At 46.6% G+C, this 17270-nt stretch overlaps 1 non-coding gene and 1 pseudogene across 1 annotated transcript; one reads left to right on the top strand and one right to left on the bottom strand.

Moving 5' to 3' along the window:
- Window positions 1-2263: 2263 nt before the first annotated feature.
- Window positions 2264-13457, bottom strand: LOC119923912 (annotated as a pseudogene).
- Window positions 5688-5825, top strand: LOC119923937. Its single transcript, XR_005449007.1, has one exon. It is a non-coding gene; the product is annotated as a small nucleolar RNA SNORA7 (small nucleolar RNA).
- Window positions 13458-17270: the final 3813 nt, after the last annotated feature.

Below are 17270 nucleotides of genomic sequence, written 5' to 3'. Positions count from 1 at the left end.
TGAGCATAGTGTCTAGAGGACACACTTTTGCCCCCATTGAAAAGAGGTTCTTGACTCCTATGGTGTAATCCCTTGGTCTACTCCTTTCTCTGTACACCATCTGTGGTGCAGCATGGGCTAGTGGACAGTACCTAGGCAGGGATTCAGTAGTCCTGAATTCTAATCCCAATTCTGCTCCTGAACTTGTGTGACTTTTGGGAAGTCACTTGACATCGCTGAATCTTGGTTTCCTCATCTATAAAATGAGAATATGATACCCACACCCCTTTCACTTTGAGTGAAGACTATGCCCAGTCTGATTAATTTATGCCCACCCCTTCATTTAGTACCTGGCATGTGCTTAATCAATCAGTCAGTGGTATTTATTGGGCATTGACTGTGCAGAGCGTTGTACTAAGCACTCAGGAGAAGGCAGTACAGTAGAGTTGGTAGGCATGTCCCCTGACCACAAGGAGCTCGCATTCTAGAGATGAAGGCAGACATTAAAATAAATGGATAAATTATGGGTATGTGAATATGAGCTATGGGGTTGATGGTGGGGTGAATATCAAGTGCTTAAAGGATAAAGATCCAAATGCAAGGGTGATGCAGAAGGGAGAAGGAATAGGGGAAAAGAAGACTTAATTAGGAAAGCCCTTTGGTCAGAGATACAATTTTAAGAAGTCTTTGAAGGTAGGGAGAGTGATGGTCCGTCACGTATGAAGTGGGAGGGAGTTCCAGGCCATAGGGAGGATATGGGCAAGGGGTCGGCCAAGAGGTAGACAAGACTGAGGTCCAGAGAGTAGGTTGACATTAGAGGAACTGAACAGGTCTGGGCATCTGAAGACCTGAGTTCTAATACCAGTTCCACCACTTACCGGTTGGGTGACCTGGGGAAAGTCACTTAACTTCTCTGTGCCTCAATTTTCTCATCTGCTTAATTGAGATTCAATACCTGTTCTCCCTTCTACTTCTATTGAGAGCCCCATGTGGGACCTAATTATCTTGTATCCGCACCAATGCTTAGTTCAGTGCTTGGCACACAGAAAGTGGTTATACCATAATTATTATCGTTATTATTAAAATGAATTATGTGGACTGGGTTGTAGTAGGAAATCAGCAAGGTAAGGTAGGAGGGATTTTTCCTACTGGTAGGTTCAACCTGAATAGGATTTTTCTCTACCTGAGAAAATCCTCTGGGCTCAGAGGAAATGGGGTCATAGTCAGGGAAGACCTCTTGGAGATGAGTGTTTAATAAGGATTTGAAGGTGGGGAGAGTGATTGTCTGTCAGATATGATGAGGGAGGGGATTCCAGGCCAGAGGCAGGGCACGGGATAGAGGTTGGTGGCGAGACTCCAGTCCATACTTTAATCTGCTGCTCGGATCATTTTTCTACAAAAACGTTCAGGACTCGTCACCCCATTCACCCCCAAACTCCAGTCATTGCCCATCCACCTCTGCATCAAAACCTCTTCACCATTAACTTTAAAACACTTAATCACCTTGCCCCCTCCTACTTTACCTCGCTACTCTCTTACTACAGCCCAGCCCACACATGTAGCTCGTCTAATTTTAACCATCTCACTGTGCCTCCGTCTCTGCTGCCTCGCTTTTGACTCCTCACCCATGTCCTGGTTCTAGCCTGGAACGTCCTCCCTCCTCAAATCCGATAGACAATTAATCTCCCCTATCAAAGCCTTGCTGAAGGCATATCACCTCCAGGAGGTCTTCCCTGACTAAGCACCCTCTTTCCTCTTCTACCACCCCCTTCTGCATCACCCTGACCTGCTCCCGTTGTTCTTCCTCCCTCCCAGCCCCCCACCCCCAGCACCTATATGCATATATGTAATTCATTTCTCCCCCTTCTAGACTGTAAGCTCGTTGTGGTCAGGGAATGTGTCTGTTTATAGTTGTACTCTCCCAAGCGCTGAGTACAGTGCTCTGCACACAATAAATGCTAATAAATAAGATTGAAGGAATGAATGAATATATGAATAAATGAAATAGACAAGATCTATCTCAGTGAGTACAGTGAGTACAGTACAGTGAGTAGATGGGCACCAGAGGAGTGAAATGTGTGGGTTAGGATGTAGTAAGAAATCGGGGAGATAAGATAGGAGAGGGCAAGGTGATTGACTGCTTCAAAGCCTATGGTAATTAATTTCTGTTTGATACATAGGTGGATGGGCAAACTTTGGAGGTTCTCGAGGAGTGGAGAAACATGGAGTGAAATTTTTTTGGCCCAGAGATGTCCCAAGCCCTGGCCACTGTGTCATCAAACGATCACAGAGAGAGCTTCTTCCTGATCCTCTTCACTTCCTCCTTGACATCTCTGGTCCTCAGACTGTAGATGATAGGATTCAGCATTGTAATGATGACGGTGTAGAAGATAGACACCACCTTGCTCTGCTCCATGTTCGAGATGGCACCGGGCTGGGCATACATGAAGAAGACAGAGCCATAGAACAGACCCACCCCCAAAAGGTGGGAGACACAGGTGAAGAAGGCTTTCGTCTACCCCTCTGTCAAGCGGATCCTCAGGATGCTAGAGACGATGAGGACATAGGAGACCGAGATGATGGAGAAGGTGCCCACGATAATGGAGCCACACAGGGCGAGCAAGACCAACTGGTTGGTCAGCGTGTCAGAGCATGACAGGGTCAGGATCAGGAGGACGTCACAGAAGAAGCCGTCAATTTCATTGGGCCCACAGAACGGTAGCTGGAAGCTCATGGTGGTTTGGGTCACAGAGTTGACCACTCCCCAGAGGTACGAACTCCCCACTAGCAGCTGGCAAATTCCATGAGACATGATCACGGAATAGTGGAGGGGGGGTCGCAGATGGCAACGAAGCGATCATATGCCATGGTGGCCAGGAGGAAAGCCTCCATCATCCCAAAGAGGGAGAGGAAGACGAACTGAGTGGTGCAGCAAGGGAAGGAGATGGCTGCCCGCTCTGAGAGGAAATTAAGCAGGGCCCTTGAGGTGATAGTAAAGGAATAGCTGCCATCCAGGAGAGACAGACAAACGGAGTACATGGCGATGTGAAGCTGGGGGTCCAGGCTGATGATGGTGACGATTCCGAGATTTCCCACCACGGTCACACCATACAGGACCAGGAACGTTAGAAATAGCATGCCTTGCAACTACAGCTCGCCTCGGAACCACAGGAGGATGAACTCAGTTACTGTGGTGAGATTCTCCGTAGCTAATGGACCCCAGCCAGGACCTTCTACTGGGATCTCCTGGAAGGGCCCAGTGGAGGCACCCTGGACCAGTTGGGTCGTGGTTGTTTGTGGATAATAATGACAATAATTATAATTATTAAAATAATCATAATCATAATGGGATTTGTTAAGTGTTTACTAGGTCCCAAGAACTGTACTAAGAGCTTAAGTCCTAGAGGAGGAGACAGACATTAGCATACATAAATAGGCTACAGATCCTCTAGACTGTAAATTCGTAGTAAGCAGGGACTATGTCTGTTTCTTCTTATATTGGACTTTCCCAAGTGCGTTGTCCAGTGCTTTGCACACAGTAAATGCTCAATAAATAAAATTGAGTGAATGAATGGGGCTTGTCCTATGCTGTAGAGTCATTTCCGACTCATAGTGACTTCATGGACATATCTCTCTCAGAACACCCTACCACCATCTGCAATTTTTCCGGTAGTGTATCCATAGAGTTTTCTTGGTAAAAATGCAGAAGTGGTTTACCATTGCCTCCTTCTGTGCAATAAACTTGAATCTCCACCCTTGAGTCTCTCCCCTGACCTCTGCCCAGCACAGCTGAGTTTTGACTTGTAGCAGATTGCCTTCCACTTGCTAGCCAATGCCCAATCTAGGAATGGACTAGGAAGGCCTCTGCTTGACTCTCCCTCCCGTAGCCAAGACTGGTAGAGTACTGGACACTCTCTAGGTGCGATTCTGAGACAGTAATGAATGGGTAGATAGAAGGTAATCAGGTCCCTCAAGGGGCTTAAAATCTAAGTTAAAGGGAGAACAGATACTGAATACCCATTTGGAGATGAGAGAACTGAGGCACAGAGAAGTCAAGTGAATTGCCCAAGGCCACACAGCAGAGAAATGGTGGAGCCAGGATTAGAACCCAGGTCCTCTGACACCCGGGTCTATCCTTTTTCTACTAGGGAAGAGGAAGAAGAATAAGAAAAAGAGAAAGAGGAAGAAGAAGAAGAAGAAGAAGAAGAAGAAGAAGAAGAAGAAGAAGAAGAAGAAGAAGAAGAAGAAGAAGAAGAAGAAGAAGAAGAAGAAGAAGAAGAAGAAGAAGAAGGAGGAGGAGGAGGAGGAGGAGGAGGAAGAGGAGGAGAAGGAGGAGGAGGAGGAGGAGGAGGAGGAGGAGGAGGAGGGGCAGGACGAGGAGAGGGAGGACGAGGAGGAGGAGGAAGAGGAGGAGGAGGAGAAGGAAGAGGAGGAAGAGGAAGAGGACGAAAAATATTTGTGTGCCAAGCACTGTACTGGAATGGATATGTCATGTTGGACACAGTCCCTGTCCATGTGGGGCTGACAGTATAAGTAGGGGGAAGAACAGATATTGAATCCCCATTTTGCAGATGAGGGAACTGAGGCATAGATAAGTGAAGTGACTTGCCCAAAGTTACACATCAGACAAGTGGCTGAGTCGGGATTTTGTTTATCACAAATTTTCTCATCGCAACCTAATAACAGCCCTCTGAAATAGAAGGAGGTAGGGAATATTGTCCACACAGAGATTAGGGCGCTTAAATCAGTAAATCATATTTATTAAGCCCTGACTGTGTACAGAGCACTATACTAACTACTTCGGAGGGTACAATAGAACAGAGTTCCCGGCCCACAAGAATCAGTATTTAATCCCGATTTTGCAGGTAACGAAACTAAGACACAGAGTCCTCAAGTGACTTGCCCAAGGTCACACAGTCAAGTGGTGGAGTTGGGTTTAAAACCCAGGTTTTCTGACTCCCAGGCCTGTGCCCTTTGCTGACAATGACCCATAAATGCGCTCTTGGTAGGTTTGCCTGACATTTGGCATCAAATAACATTCATCAGTCGCCCTGTTGAAAGTGCAGTAGAAGCTGGTCTCTCATTTTGCAGTGAATCTAGGATTCAGAGCCTTATAGGAGAAGCAGCAAGGCTTACAGAAAAGAACACAGGCCTCAGAGTCAGCTCATTACGGTCAGGGAATGTGTCTGCTAATTCTGTTGCATTGTACTTTCCCAATAGTTTAGAACAGTGTTCTGCACATAGTACGTGCTCAATAAATACAATTGACTGATAAAGCAGGTTCTGCCACTTGTCTGCTGTGTGACCTTGAACAGGTCCCTTAACTTCTCTGCTCCTCAATTCCCTCATCTGTAAAATGGAGATTAAATCCTCCTCACTTCGATTTAGGCTGTGAGCCCAATGTGGGATAAGGATTGTGCCCAACCTAACGAGCTTGTATCTACTCCAGGACTTAGTAGACTGCCTGACACTCAGTAAGTGCTAAACAAATACCATGAAAAAGATTGGACACGCATAAAGATCTTGTACAGGCTGTGTTCTCCTCTCAGCTGGATTTCTGGGATGAAAGCAATCTGAATTCTTAAAGAACTGCTCTTCTTTCTGCCCCCAACCAAAGGGGCCTGGATCACTTCCCCAGACCAAAGGCTGCCCAAATTGACAAGGTACATTGTGACTTTCTGTGTTTTAGAACAGGTGAGAGATTATGCCCCTTCCCAGGTTCGCACCTGGAGAGTTTCCACTACTCTACCAGTCTTTGCTATGGGAGGGAGAGTCAAGCAGAGGCCTACCTATTCCATTACTAGTTTGGGCAGTGGCTAGCGAGTGGAAGGCAATCTGCTACAAATCAAAACTCCCCGGTGCTGGGCAGCAGCGGCATGGGAGAGAGTCGAGGACAGAGACACGAGTTTACTGTGTGGAAGGTGCACTTCTGTATTTTCACCAAGAAAATACTATGTATACACTACTAGAATGATTGCAGATGGAGGGCAAGGCGTTCTGGCGTTCTGGGAGAGTGGTGTCCGTGGTGCACCTAAAGCTGCACGTAGTGATCTGGCCTCCTACGTCATTAATAAAATTAAATCCATCAGGTCTGACCTCCCCAAAGTCACTCCCCCCAATTCTCCAACCCCCCGGCTCTCAACGCTCTCGGCTACTCTCCCATCCTTCCCAGCAGTATCCTCAGAGGAGCTCTCCTCCCTCCTCTCAAGTGCGACTCCGGCCACCTGTGCTTCTGACCCCATTTCCTCTCATCTCATGAAATCTCTGGCTCCGTCCCTTCTCCCCTCCTTAACTTCCATCTTTAACGGCTCACTCTCCACTGATTCTTTCCTCTCTGCCTTCAAATATGCCCATGTCTCTCCTATCCTAAAAAAAACCCTCTCGTGACCCCACCTCACCTTGTAGTTATCGCCCCACCTCCCTCCTACCATTCCTTTCCAAACTCCTTGAAAGAGTCGTCTACACGCCCTGCCTCGAATTCCTCAACAAAACTCTCTCCTAGACCCCCACCAATCTGGCTTCCGTCCCCTACATTCCATGTAAACTGCCCTCTCAAAGGTGATTAATGACCCCCTGCTTGCCAAATCCAGCGGCTCATACTCTATCCTAATCCTCCTCGACCTCTCAGCTGCCTTCGACACTGGGGACCACCCCCTTCTCCTCAACACGCTATCCAACCTTGGCTTCTCAGACTCCGTCCTCTCCTGGTTCTCCTCTTATCTCTCTGATCGTTCGTTCTCAGTCTCTTTTGAGGGCTCCTCCTCCCCTTCCCACCCTCTTACTGTAGGGGTTCCTCAAGGTTCAGTTCTTGGTCCCCTTCTGTTCTCGATCTACACTCACTCCCTTGGTGACCTCATTCGCTCCCACGGCTTCAACTATCATCTCTAAGCTGATGACACCCAAATCTACACCTCTGCCCCTGCTCTCTCTCCCTTCCTCCAGGCTCGCATCTCCTCCTGCCTTCAGGACATCTCCATCTGGATGTCTTCCCACCACCTAAATCTCAACATGTCCAAGACGGAACTCCTTGTCTTCCCTCCCAAACCCTGCCCTCTCCCTGACTTTCCCATCATTGTTGACGGCACTACCATCCTTCCCATCTCACAAGCCCGCAACCCTGGTGTCATCCTCGACTCCGCTCTCTCGTTCACCCCTCACATCCAAGCCGTCACCAAAACCTGCCGGTCTCACCTCCGCAACATTGCCAAGATCCGCCCTTTCCTCTCCATCCGAACCGCTACCCTGGTCATTCAAGCTCTCATCCTATTCCGTCTGGATTACTGTATCAGCCTCCTCTCCGATCTCCCATCCTCCTGTCTCTCCCCACTTCAATCCATACTTCATGCCACTTCCAGGATTGTCTTTGTCCAGAAACGCTCTGGGCATGTTACTCCCCTCCTCAAAAATCTCCAGTGGCTCCCAATCAACCTATGCACCAGGCAGAAACTCCTCACCCTCGGCTTCAAGGCTCTCCATCACCTCGCCCTCCCCCACCTCACCTCCCTTCTTTCCTTCTACAGCCCACCCCGCACCCTCCACTCCTCTGCCGCTAATCCCCTCAACGTGCCTCGTTCTCGCCTGTCCCGCCGTCGACCCCCGGCCCACGTTACCCCCCTGGCCTTGAATGCCCTCCCTCCCCACATCCGACAAGCTAGCTCTCTTCTTCCCTTCAAGGCCCTACTGAGAGCTCACCTCCTCCAGGAGACCTTCCCAGACTGAGCCCCCTCCTTCCTCTTCCCCTCCTTCGCCTCTCCATCCCTCCTCCTTACTTCCTTCCCTTCCCCACAGCACCTGTATATATGTTTATATTTTTGTACATATTTATTACTCTATTTATTTATTTATTTTACTTGTACATACTTATTCTATTTATTTTATTTTGTTAATATGTTTTGTTTTGTTCTCTGTCTTCTCCTTCTAGACTGTGAGCCCACTGTTGGGTAGGGCCCGTCTCTATATGTTGCCAACTTGTACTTCCCAAGCGCTTAATACAGTGCTCTGCACACAGTAAGCGCTCAATAAGTACCATTGAATGAATGAATGAATTGATTAACCCCTTTGCTAGTCCATCTACAGAGCAAAAAAGCAACCACTCTCTCCACCTTCAAAGTCTTATTAAAACCTCATCTCCTTCATGAGGCCTTCTCCGACTAAGCCCTAATTTCCTCTTCTCTCACCCTCTTCTTTGCCACCCTTGCACTTGAACCCTTTATTCACCCTACCTCCCAGCCCCACAACACCCCTGGACTGTAAGCTCATTGGAGGCAGGGAATGTGTCTATTATATTATGTGCTGTTCTCTCCCAAGCACTTCAGTACAGTGCTCTTCACAGTAAGCACTCAATAAATACAATTGATTGATTATGTACATAACTTTAATTTACTTATTCATATTATTATCTGTCTCCCCCTCTATACTGTAAGCTTCTTGTTGGCAGATAATGTGTCTACCAAATCTGTTATATTGTACTCTGTTATACTGAGAAGCAGCATAGCTTAGTAGATAGAACACGGGCCTGGGAGTCAGAAGGATCTGACCCATGTATTCTGTGTGGCCTTGGGCAAGTCACGTAGGTTCTCCGGGCCTCTGGTACCTCATCTGTACAATGGGGACCAAGACCGTGAGATCTTAGGGACAGGAACTGTGTCCAAACTGATTAACTCATACCTATTAGTTAGAACAGTGCTTGGAACAGTGTAAGCACTTAACAAGTGCCATAATAATGATAACTATTTTCAGTATTATTACTCTCCTAGTACACTGCTCTGAACAAAGAAAGTGCACAGTAAATATGATTGATTGATTTTTTGATTGACCCCCATTTAACGTGAGGTAAGTGAAGCACAGAAAAGTGAAAGTGAAGTGACTTGCTCAAATTCACACAGCAGGCAAGTAGTGGATCAGGGATTAGAACTCAGATCACCTGACTACCAGGCCAGTCCTCTTTCCACTAGGCCATGCTACTTCCTTTGTGTCCCCCAAATAGTCAGATGAACACTTACGCCCTCAGAGCCACTTACATACATGTACACATTCTCCTATTTCAGCACTCATTTATTCACTTACCTATCTTTCCATTTTCTTGTTGTCACCTCTTTCTGTTGTCACCTTTACCTCTCTTTATCACCTCCTCACTGAAAACAACGTTATGTCTTTCTGATAGCTTCACTAGAGTGTAAGCTTCTTAACGGCAAGGATCATGTTTTTATTATTCATTTATTTATTATTATTTATATTTATTATTGTTCTCTTTATGTTGTCACCTCACCTTTCTGTTGTCACCCTGTACCTTTCTTTATCACCCCCTCACTGAAAACAACGTTATCTCTTTCTGATAGCTTCACTAGAGTGTAAGCTTCTTAACGGCAAGGATCATGTTTTCATTATCACTCTTATACTCTCCTAAGTGCTTAATACAGTGCTCTGAGCACCATAGACACCAGATATATTGGGTGGATTAATTGGTAGCAAATGGGGAAGTGGAGCCTGGGTTACCCAAAGAGCTTAAAGCCCTCTTGACGGTAAGCTCATTGTGGGCAGGGAATGTGCCTATCAACTCAGTTATCCATCCATCAATTGTGCAGAACACTGTACTAAGCGCTTGGGAGAGTACAATACAAAATATTTTCCAGACACATTCCCTGTTCATAATAAGGTAGCAGTCTAGCAGTGTAGACAGACATGAATATGAATAAATAAGTCATTTATAACATATAATTTAAAGATACATATCGTATCTTTCCCAGCAGTATCTCTATAGGAGATTTCCTGCCTCTTCTCAAAATTCACCTGCTCGTCAGACCCCATTCCTTCATGGCTTATCAAAACACTTGCCTCGTCCTTTCTTCCCTCCCTAAAAGCTGTCTTCAACTGTTCTCTTGCCAAGGGCTTCTTCCTCACTACTTTTAAACATGCCCATGTCTCCCCTATCCTAAACAAATCCTCTTCTGACCCCGCGGCTCTGTTCAGTTACCGCCCCATTCCCCTCCTACCATTCTTCTCCAAATTCCTTGAGCGAGGTGTCTACACCGGCTATCTCAAATTCCTCTCCTCCAATTCTCTCTCTGACCCCCTCCAATCCGGCTTCCGTCCCCTTCACTCTACAGAAACTGACCTCTCAAAGGTCACCAATGTTCTCCTTCTTTACAAATCTAGTGGCCTCTACTCCATCCTAATCTTCCTCGACCGGCAAGCTCGCTATGGGCAAAGAATTTGTCTGTTTATCATTCTATTGTACTCTCCCAAACGCTTAGTACAGTGTTCTGCTCAAGTAAGTGCTCAATAGATGCAATTGACTGACTGACTGACTTTAGGATGTCTTTGACACCGTCGACCACCTCCTTCATCTGGAAGTATTATCCAACCTCAGCTTCACTGACACCGTCCTCTCCTGGTTCTCCACCTTTCTCCCTGGCCACTGATTCTCAGTGTCCTTCTCTGGCTCCTTCTGCTTCTCACCCCCTAACTGTTGGGGGATCCCTCAAGGTTCAGTTCTGGATTCCTTTCTATTCTCCACCTACACCCACTCCCTTGGGGAACTTATTTGCTCCCATGGTTTCAACTTCCACCTCTATGCAGATGACATCCAAATCTACATCTTCAGCCCTGATGTCTCTCCCTCTCTGCAGGCTCGCATATCGTCTTGCCTTCAAGACATGTCTACTTAGATGTACTTTCATCACCTCAAGCTTAACATGTCCAAAACAGAACTCCTTTCCTTTCCTTCCCTCCCAAACCCGGTCCTCTCCCTGACTTTCCCATCACTGTAGATGGCACCTCCATCCTTCTTGTCTTGCAAGCCTGTAACCGTGGAGTTATCCTTGACCCCTCTCTCTCATTCAACCCACATTTTCAATCTACCACCAAATCCTATCGATCCCGCCTTCATACCATCACTAAAACCAGCCCTTTCTCCTCCATCCAAACTGCTACCACGTTAATACGATCACTCATCCTATTCCTCCTGGATTACTGCATCAGCCTCCTTGCTGACCTCCCAGCCTCCTGTCTCACCCAACTCGAGTCCATACTTCACTCTGATTCCCTGATCATTTTTCTACAAAATAGTTCAGAACGTGTTTCCCCACTCCTCAAGAAACTCCATTAGACACTCATCCACCTCCAGATCAAATGAAAACTCCATACCATTGGGTTTAAAGCACTCAATCACCTTGGGCCCTCCTACCTCACCTAGCTACTCTCCTACTACAATCCCACCTGCACAGTTTACTCCTCTAATGCTAACATTCTCGCTGAACATCTATCTCATTTATCACCTCGGTGAACACTCACCCACGTCCTGCCTCTGGCCTGGAGTGCCCTCCCTCCTTAAACCCTACAGAAAATAACTCTCCTCCCAGACTATGCCCCCCCTTTCATCTTCTTCTACTCCCTTCTGCATCACCCTGAATTGTACCCTTTATCCATCCCCGCTCCCAAGCCTACAACACGTATGTCCATATTTGTAATTTATTCATTTATATTAATATCTCTCTCACACCCTCTAGATTGTAAGTTCATTGTGGACAGGGCAAATACCATTATCATTATTATTATGATGATGGCAAGGGTCACCTTGAAAGGAAGACACCGGCGGTGAGTTACAGTTTCCCCGGGACAAAACCTCCTATCAGCCGCCAGAGGGCAGTGGAGTCACAAATAAGAAACAGTGCTTGGCACATAGCGCTTAACAAATACCATTATTATTATTATTATTATTATTATTATTATCATTATTATTATTACAAGGGTCTCCTTGGGAAGAAGACCCCAGGGGAGGCTACAGTTGCCATGGGCAAAACCTGCGATCAGCCGCCAGAGGGCAGTGGAATCACAACTAAGAACCCGTGACTCTCCACAACTGAGGGCTGCTGGTTTTTCCTACCTGCCCAATAATCCACCAACTGGTGGTATTTACTGAGCGCTTACTTTGTGCAGGACACTGTTCCATGCACTTGGGAAGCAGCATGGCCTAATGACAAGAGCCTGAGCTTGGTCGTGGGTTCCAGTTCTGGCTCTGCCACGTGCTTGCTGGGTGACCTTGGCCAGTCATTTAACTTCTCTGTGCCTTGGTTACGTCATCTGGAAAATGAGGATTAAGAGTGTGAGCCTCATCTGGACAGGTACTGTGTTCCAACCTGGTTAGCTTGTATCTACCCCAGCGTTTAGAACAGTGCTTGGCACATAGTAAGCCCTTAACAAAAAACATTATTAATATTGTTAGTATTATTATTATTATTATTACTATTATTATTTAGTGTTCTGCACACCGGAAATGCTCAATGAATACGATTGAATTAATGCAAAAATACAATTGTATGAATCTGTCCTTTTATTGTTGCATTTTACTCTCCCAGTTCTTAGTAGAGTGCTCTGTACACAGGTAGAGCTCAATACATTCGATTTAATGAATATATATGCATATATATACACAATACATGATATATAGCACAATTGTGTTTTATTCTCCCAAGCACGTAGTACAGTGTCCTGCACAGAGGAAATACTCACTAAATATTATTGATTGATTGATTGATTATGGGCAGGAAGCATGTCTAACAAATCTGCTTTGCTGTACTCTCCCAAGCTCTTAGTACAGTGGTCTGTACTCCTTTCTGATCTCCCAACCTTCTGTCTCTCCCCACTTCAGTCTACACTTCACTCTACTGCCAAGATTATCTTTATACAGAAACTCACTGGGCATGTCACCCCCTCTTCGAAAATCCCCAGTGGTTGCCCATCAATCTTCGTATCCATCAAAAACTCCTCACAGTTAGCTTTAAAGCTCTCCATCACCTTGTCCCCTCCTACCTCACCTCCCTTCTCTCCTTCTACAGCCCAGCCCGCACACTCTGCTCCTCTGCCATTAACCTCCTCACTGGGTGTCGTTCTCACCTGTCCCACTATCGAACCGTGGCCCATGTCCTCCCTCTGGCCTGGAATGCCCTCCCTCCTCAAATCTGCCAAATTAGCACACTTCCCCCCTTTAAAGCCGTACTGAGAGCTCACCTCCTCCAGGAGGCCTTCCCAGACTGAGCCTCCCTTTTCCTTTGCTCCTCCTCCCCTCCCCCTCACTCCAATTCCCTTCTCTACTCTACACCCCTCCCCACCTCAAAGCACTTGTGTACATATGTACATATTTATTATTCTATTTATTTTATTAATGATGTGAATATATCCATAATTCTATTTATTTGTATTGATGATACTGATGCCTGTCTACATGTACTTTCCAAGCGCTTAGTACAGTGATCTGCATACAGTAAGCACTCAATAAATATGAATGAATGAATGAATTAATAGATAGAGTCACTGTGACAAGGGAACATGCCGACAACTCTGTTGCATTTTACCCTCCCAAGTACTTAGTTCAGTGTCCTGCACACAGAAGGAGACTGGTCTCCTTAGGAGCACAGTTGTCTCACTGGCGTTGAGCCTGGTCTACTCCCAGGGGAGTCCTGGGGGTCGATTTGGGCCATTGCCTTGATCTATGAGGGTCCAGACAGTTCAGATCATCCCAGTGCTGAGGACAATAGACTTCGAGAGAATTTAAGTCAACTGCATAGAGTGTCAGACCAAAGTTGTATTATCCCTACTCTGGAAGATGTGAATTGATTATGATAATAATGATAATAATAATAATGATAATAATTTTTTAGCACTTACCGCTTGTCAAGTACTGTTCTAAGACCTGGGGTAGATTAAAATGCTAATCAAGTTGGCACCATTCCTTTTTTTATGGTAATGTCAGTTGGTATTTACCCCATCTTCAGCCCCACAGCAAATATGTACATGTCTGTACAATCAGCATTATGAATTATGTATTTATATCAATGTCTCTCTCCCTCTCTAGACTGTAAACATGTTGTGGGCAGGGAATGTGTCTACGAAGTCTGTTGCGTTGAATGATCCCAACCACTTAGTACAGTGCTCTGCATATTGTAAGTGCTCAATAAATACTATTGATGATGTTGGTAAGCATTTGCATGTGCCAGACACTATACTAAGAGCTGGATTCAAGATTTTAAATACAAGATCGTCAGGTTGGACCTTGTCCATGTTCCAAATGAGGCTCACAGTCTTAATTCCCATTTTACATGTAAAGGAACTGAGGCACAGAGAAAAATAGTGACTTGCCCAAGGTCACTCCACAGACAAATGGCGAGGCCGGGATTAGAATCCAGATCCTTTGACTCATTCATTCATTCAATCATATTTATTAAGCACTCACTGTGTGAAGAGCACTGTACTAAGCGCTTGGGAAAGTACAATACAACAATAAAGAGTCACAAACTCTCCTCACAACGAGCTCACAGTCTAGAAGGGGTGAGACAGTAAAAATGAACAGACATCGGTACAAATTAATAAAATTACTTTTACACACATAAATGCTGTGGGGCTGGGGGGGGAGAGCAAAGGGAGCAGGTTAGGGAAATGGAGAAGGGAGTGGGAGATGAGGAAAAGTGGGGCTTAGTCTGGGAAGGCCTCTTGGAGGAGATATGAGTTCAATAAGGCTTTGAAGCTGGGGAGAGTAATTGTCTGGCAGATCTGAGGAAGGAGGGTGTTCCGGGCCAGAGGTAGGATGTTGGCCAGGGGTCGACGGTGGGACAGGGGAGATCGAGGCACACTGAGAAGGTTAGCACCAGAGGAGTGAAGTATGTGGGCTGGGTTGTAGGAGAGAAACGAGGTGAGATAGGAAGAAGCAAGGTGATGGAGTGTTTTAAAGCCAATGGTGAGGAGTTTTGTATGATAAGGAGATGGATGGGCAACCACTGGAGACTTTTGAGGAGTTGGGGTGACATGTCCTGAAAGTTTCTGTAGAAAGATGATCCAGGCAGCAGAGTGAAGTCTGGACTGGAGTCGGGAGAGACAGGGGGTTGGGAGGTTGGTAAGAAGGCTGATGCAGTCAACTAGAGGGATAGGATGAGTGATTGTATTAACGTGGTAACGGTTTGGATGAAGAAGAAAGGGCAGGTATTAGTGATTTTGTGATGGTGGGACCGACAAGATTCGGTGTCGGAGTAAATATGTGGGTTGAAAGAGAAAGAGGAGTCAAGGGTAATGCCCAGGTTATGGGCTTGTGAGACAGGAAGGATGGCGGTGCCATCTACAGTGATGGGAAAGTCTGGGAGTGGACAGGGTTTGGATGAGAAGATAAGAAGGTCAGTTTTGGACATGACCTCTGAGTCCTCTGACTCCCAGTCCCATGCGCTCCCCACTAGACCACGCTGATCTTCACAAGTAGCCCCACATGGAACTCACGGTCTAAGTAGGAGGGAGAACAGGTATTGAATCCCCATTTTACAGTTGAGGAAACTGAGGCACAGAGAAGTTGAGTGACTTGCCCGTGCTCACACAACAGGCAGGTGGCAGTGATGGGATTAGAACCCAGGACCTCCGGTACCCAGACCTATACTTTTCCCACTAAACAAAAATTGTGCCTCTGCAAATATTCATGAGCTTACTGTGTGCAGAGTACTGTACTAAGCGCTTGGAATTTACAGTTCAGCAACAGAGACAATCCCTACCCAACAACGGGCTCACAGCCTAGAAATATGAACTTCTAACAGCACTAAAATTCTGTTTTGCCTCCTCCTATCTTCTCTCTCTCTCCCAGAAGACCACATCTCCAAACAGTGCCCACTGGGACTAATTGCCTTCATGAGACTTTCCTCTTGACTCCTGTTTCCAAAAGTCACCTCAGGTAATTAAATATCACCAGTGTCCCTCTGATACACTGAGCTATGATGAAACGGATTTGTGTGTCAGAGCATTTCAGACACATATTTGAGTGTCGTTGTGGGTCTCAGGGTGTTTTAATGACAGCAGAAGATCTGAAACACTGACCACCTCATGGATGGAGATTATCCCTCATGCTGGGTGACCTGACCCTGTAAACAACTTCCTTCCACTCTCCACCCTCTTCATTCCCATGACGATCCTGAGGCACAGGGAAAGGCTGATACTTGGCCCAGGTCCCCCAGCGAGTCAGTGAGAGAGCTGGGATAGGATTTCAAATTAACCTGTTCCACCTGTCTGACAGTCATCCTTCCAGACTGCCCTTGTCTCAGAAAAAACTCTGCATTTCCATATGGTAAGCGTCAAGGGACTGCGATGAGTTTGTGAACTCAAACAGATTCAGTGGCCTTTGGTATAATTATCCTGGTGGGGTAGAGCAGGAAAGAATCTAAATCTGTATTTGGGACTAAAATTTTTGTCTGTTAATTCCATCAGGTCTGAGGTCTCCAAAGTCACCCCTCCCCCTTCTCCATACCCCCGCTCTGAACCTTCTCAGCCATTTTCCCTTCCTACCCAGAAGTATCTTCAGATGAGATCTGCTCCCTCCTTTCAAGTACTACTCCATCCACCTGTGCTTCAGACCCCATTCCCTCTCATCTTATGAAATCTCTAGCCCCTTCCCGCTTCCCCTCCTTAACCTCCATCTTCAACCGCTCACTCTCCACTGATTCCTTCCCCTCTGCCTTCATACATGCCCACGTCTCCCTCATCCTAAAAAAAAACACTCTCTTGACCCCACCTCCCCTACTAGTTATCGCAGTATCTCCCTCCTACCATTCCTTTCCAAACTCCTAGAACTAGTCATCTGCACTCGCTGTCTCGAATTCCTCACCAACTCTCTTCTTGACCCCCTCCAATCTGGCTTCCGTCCCCTGCGCTTCGCCGAAACCGCCCTCTCAAAGGTCACCAATGACCTCCTTCTTGCCAAATCCAATGGCTTCTACTCTATCCTAATCCTCCTCGACCTCTCAGCTGCCTCCGGGACTGCGGTTCACCCCCTTCTCCTCAAGACGCTATCCAACCTTGGCTTCACAGACTCCGTCCTCTCCTGGTTCTCCTCTCATCTCTCCGGCCGTTCATTCTCAGTCTCCTTTGCTGTCCCCTTCCACCTCCCATCCACTTACTGTAGGGGTTTCTCAAGGGTCAGTTCTCGGTCCCCTTCTGTTCTCTATCTACACTCACTCCCTTGGGAGCTCATTCACTCCCACGGCTTCAACTATCATCTCTACACTGACGACACCCAAATCTACATCTCCGCCCCTGCTCTCTCTCCCTCCCTCCAGACACGTATATGGCCCTGCCTTCAGAACATCTCCATGTAGATGTCTGCCCGCCATCTAAAATTCAATATGTCCAAGAATGAACACCGTATCTTCCCTCCCAAACTCGGTCCTCTCCCTGACTTTCCCATCACTATAGACGGCACTACCATCCTTCCCGTCTCACAAGCCCGCAACCCTGGTGTCATCCTCGATTCCACTCTCTCGTTCACC

This window comes from Tachyglossus aculeatus, unplaced genomic scaffold (genome assembly GCF_015852505.1).
Source record: "Tachyglossus aculeatus isolate mTacAcu1 unplaced genomic scaffold, mTacAcu1.pri scaffold_67_arrow_ctg2, whole genome shotgun sequence".
Taxonomy (NCBI): domain Eukaryota; kingdom Metazoa; phylum Chordata; class Mammalia; order Monotremata; family Tachyglossidae; genus Tachyglossus; species Tachyglossus aculeatus.
This window is presented reverse-complemented; position numbering and strand designations above follow the sequence as displayed.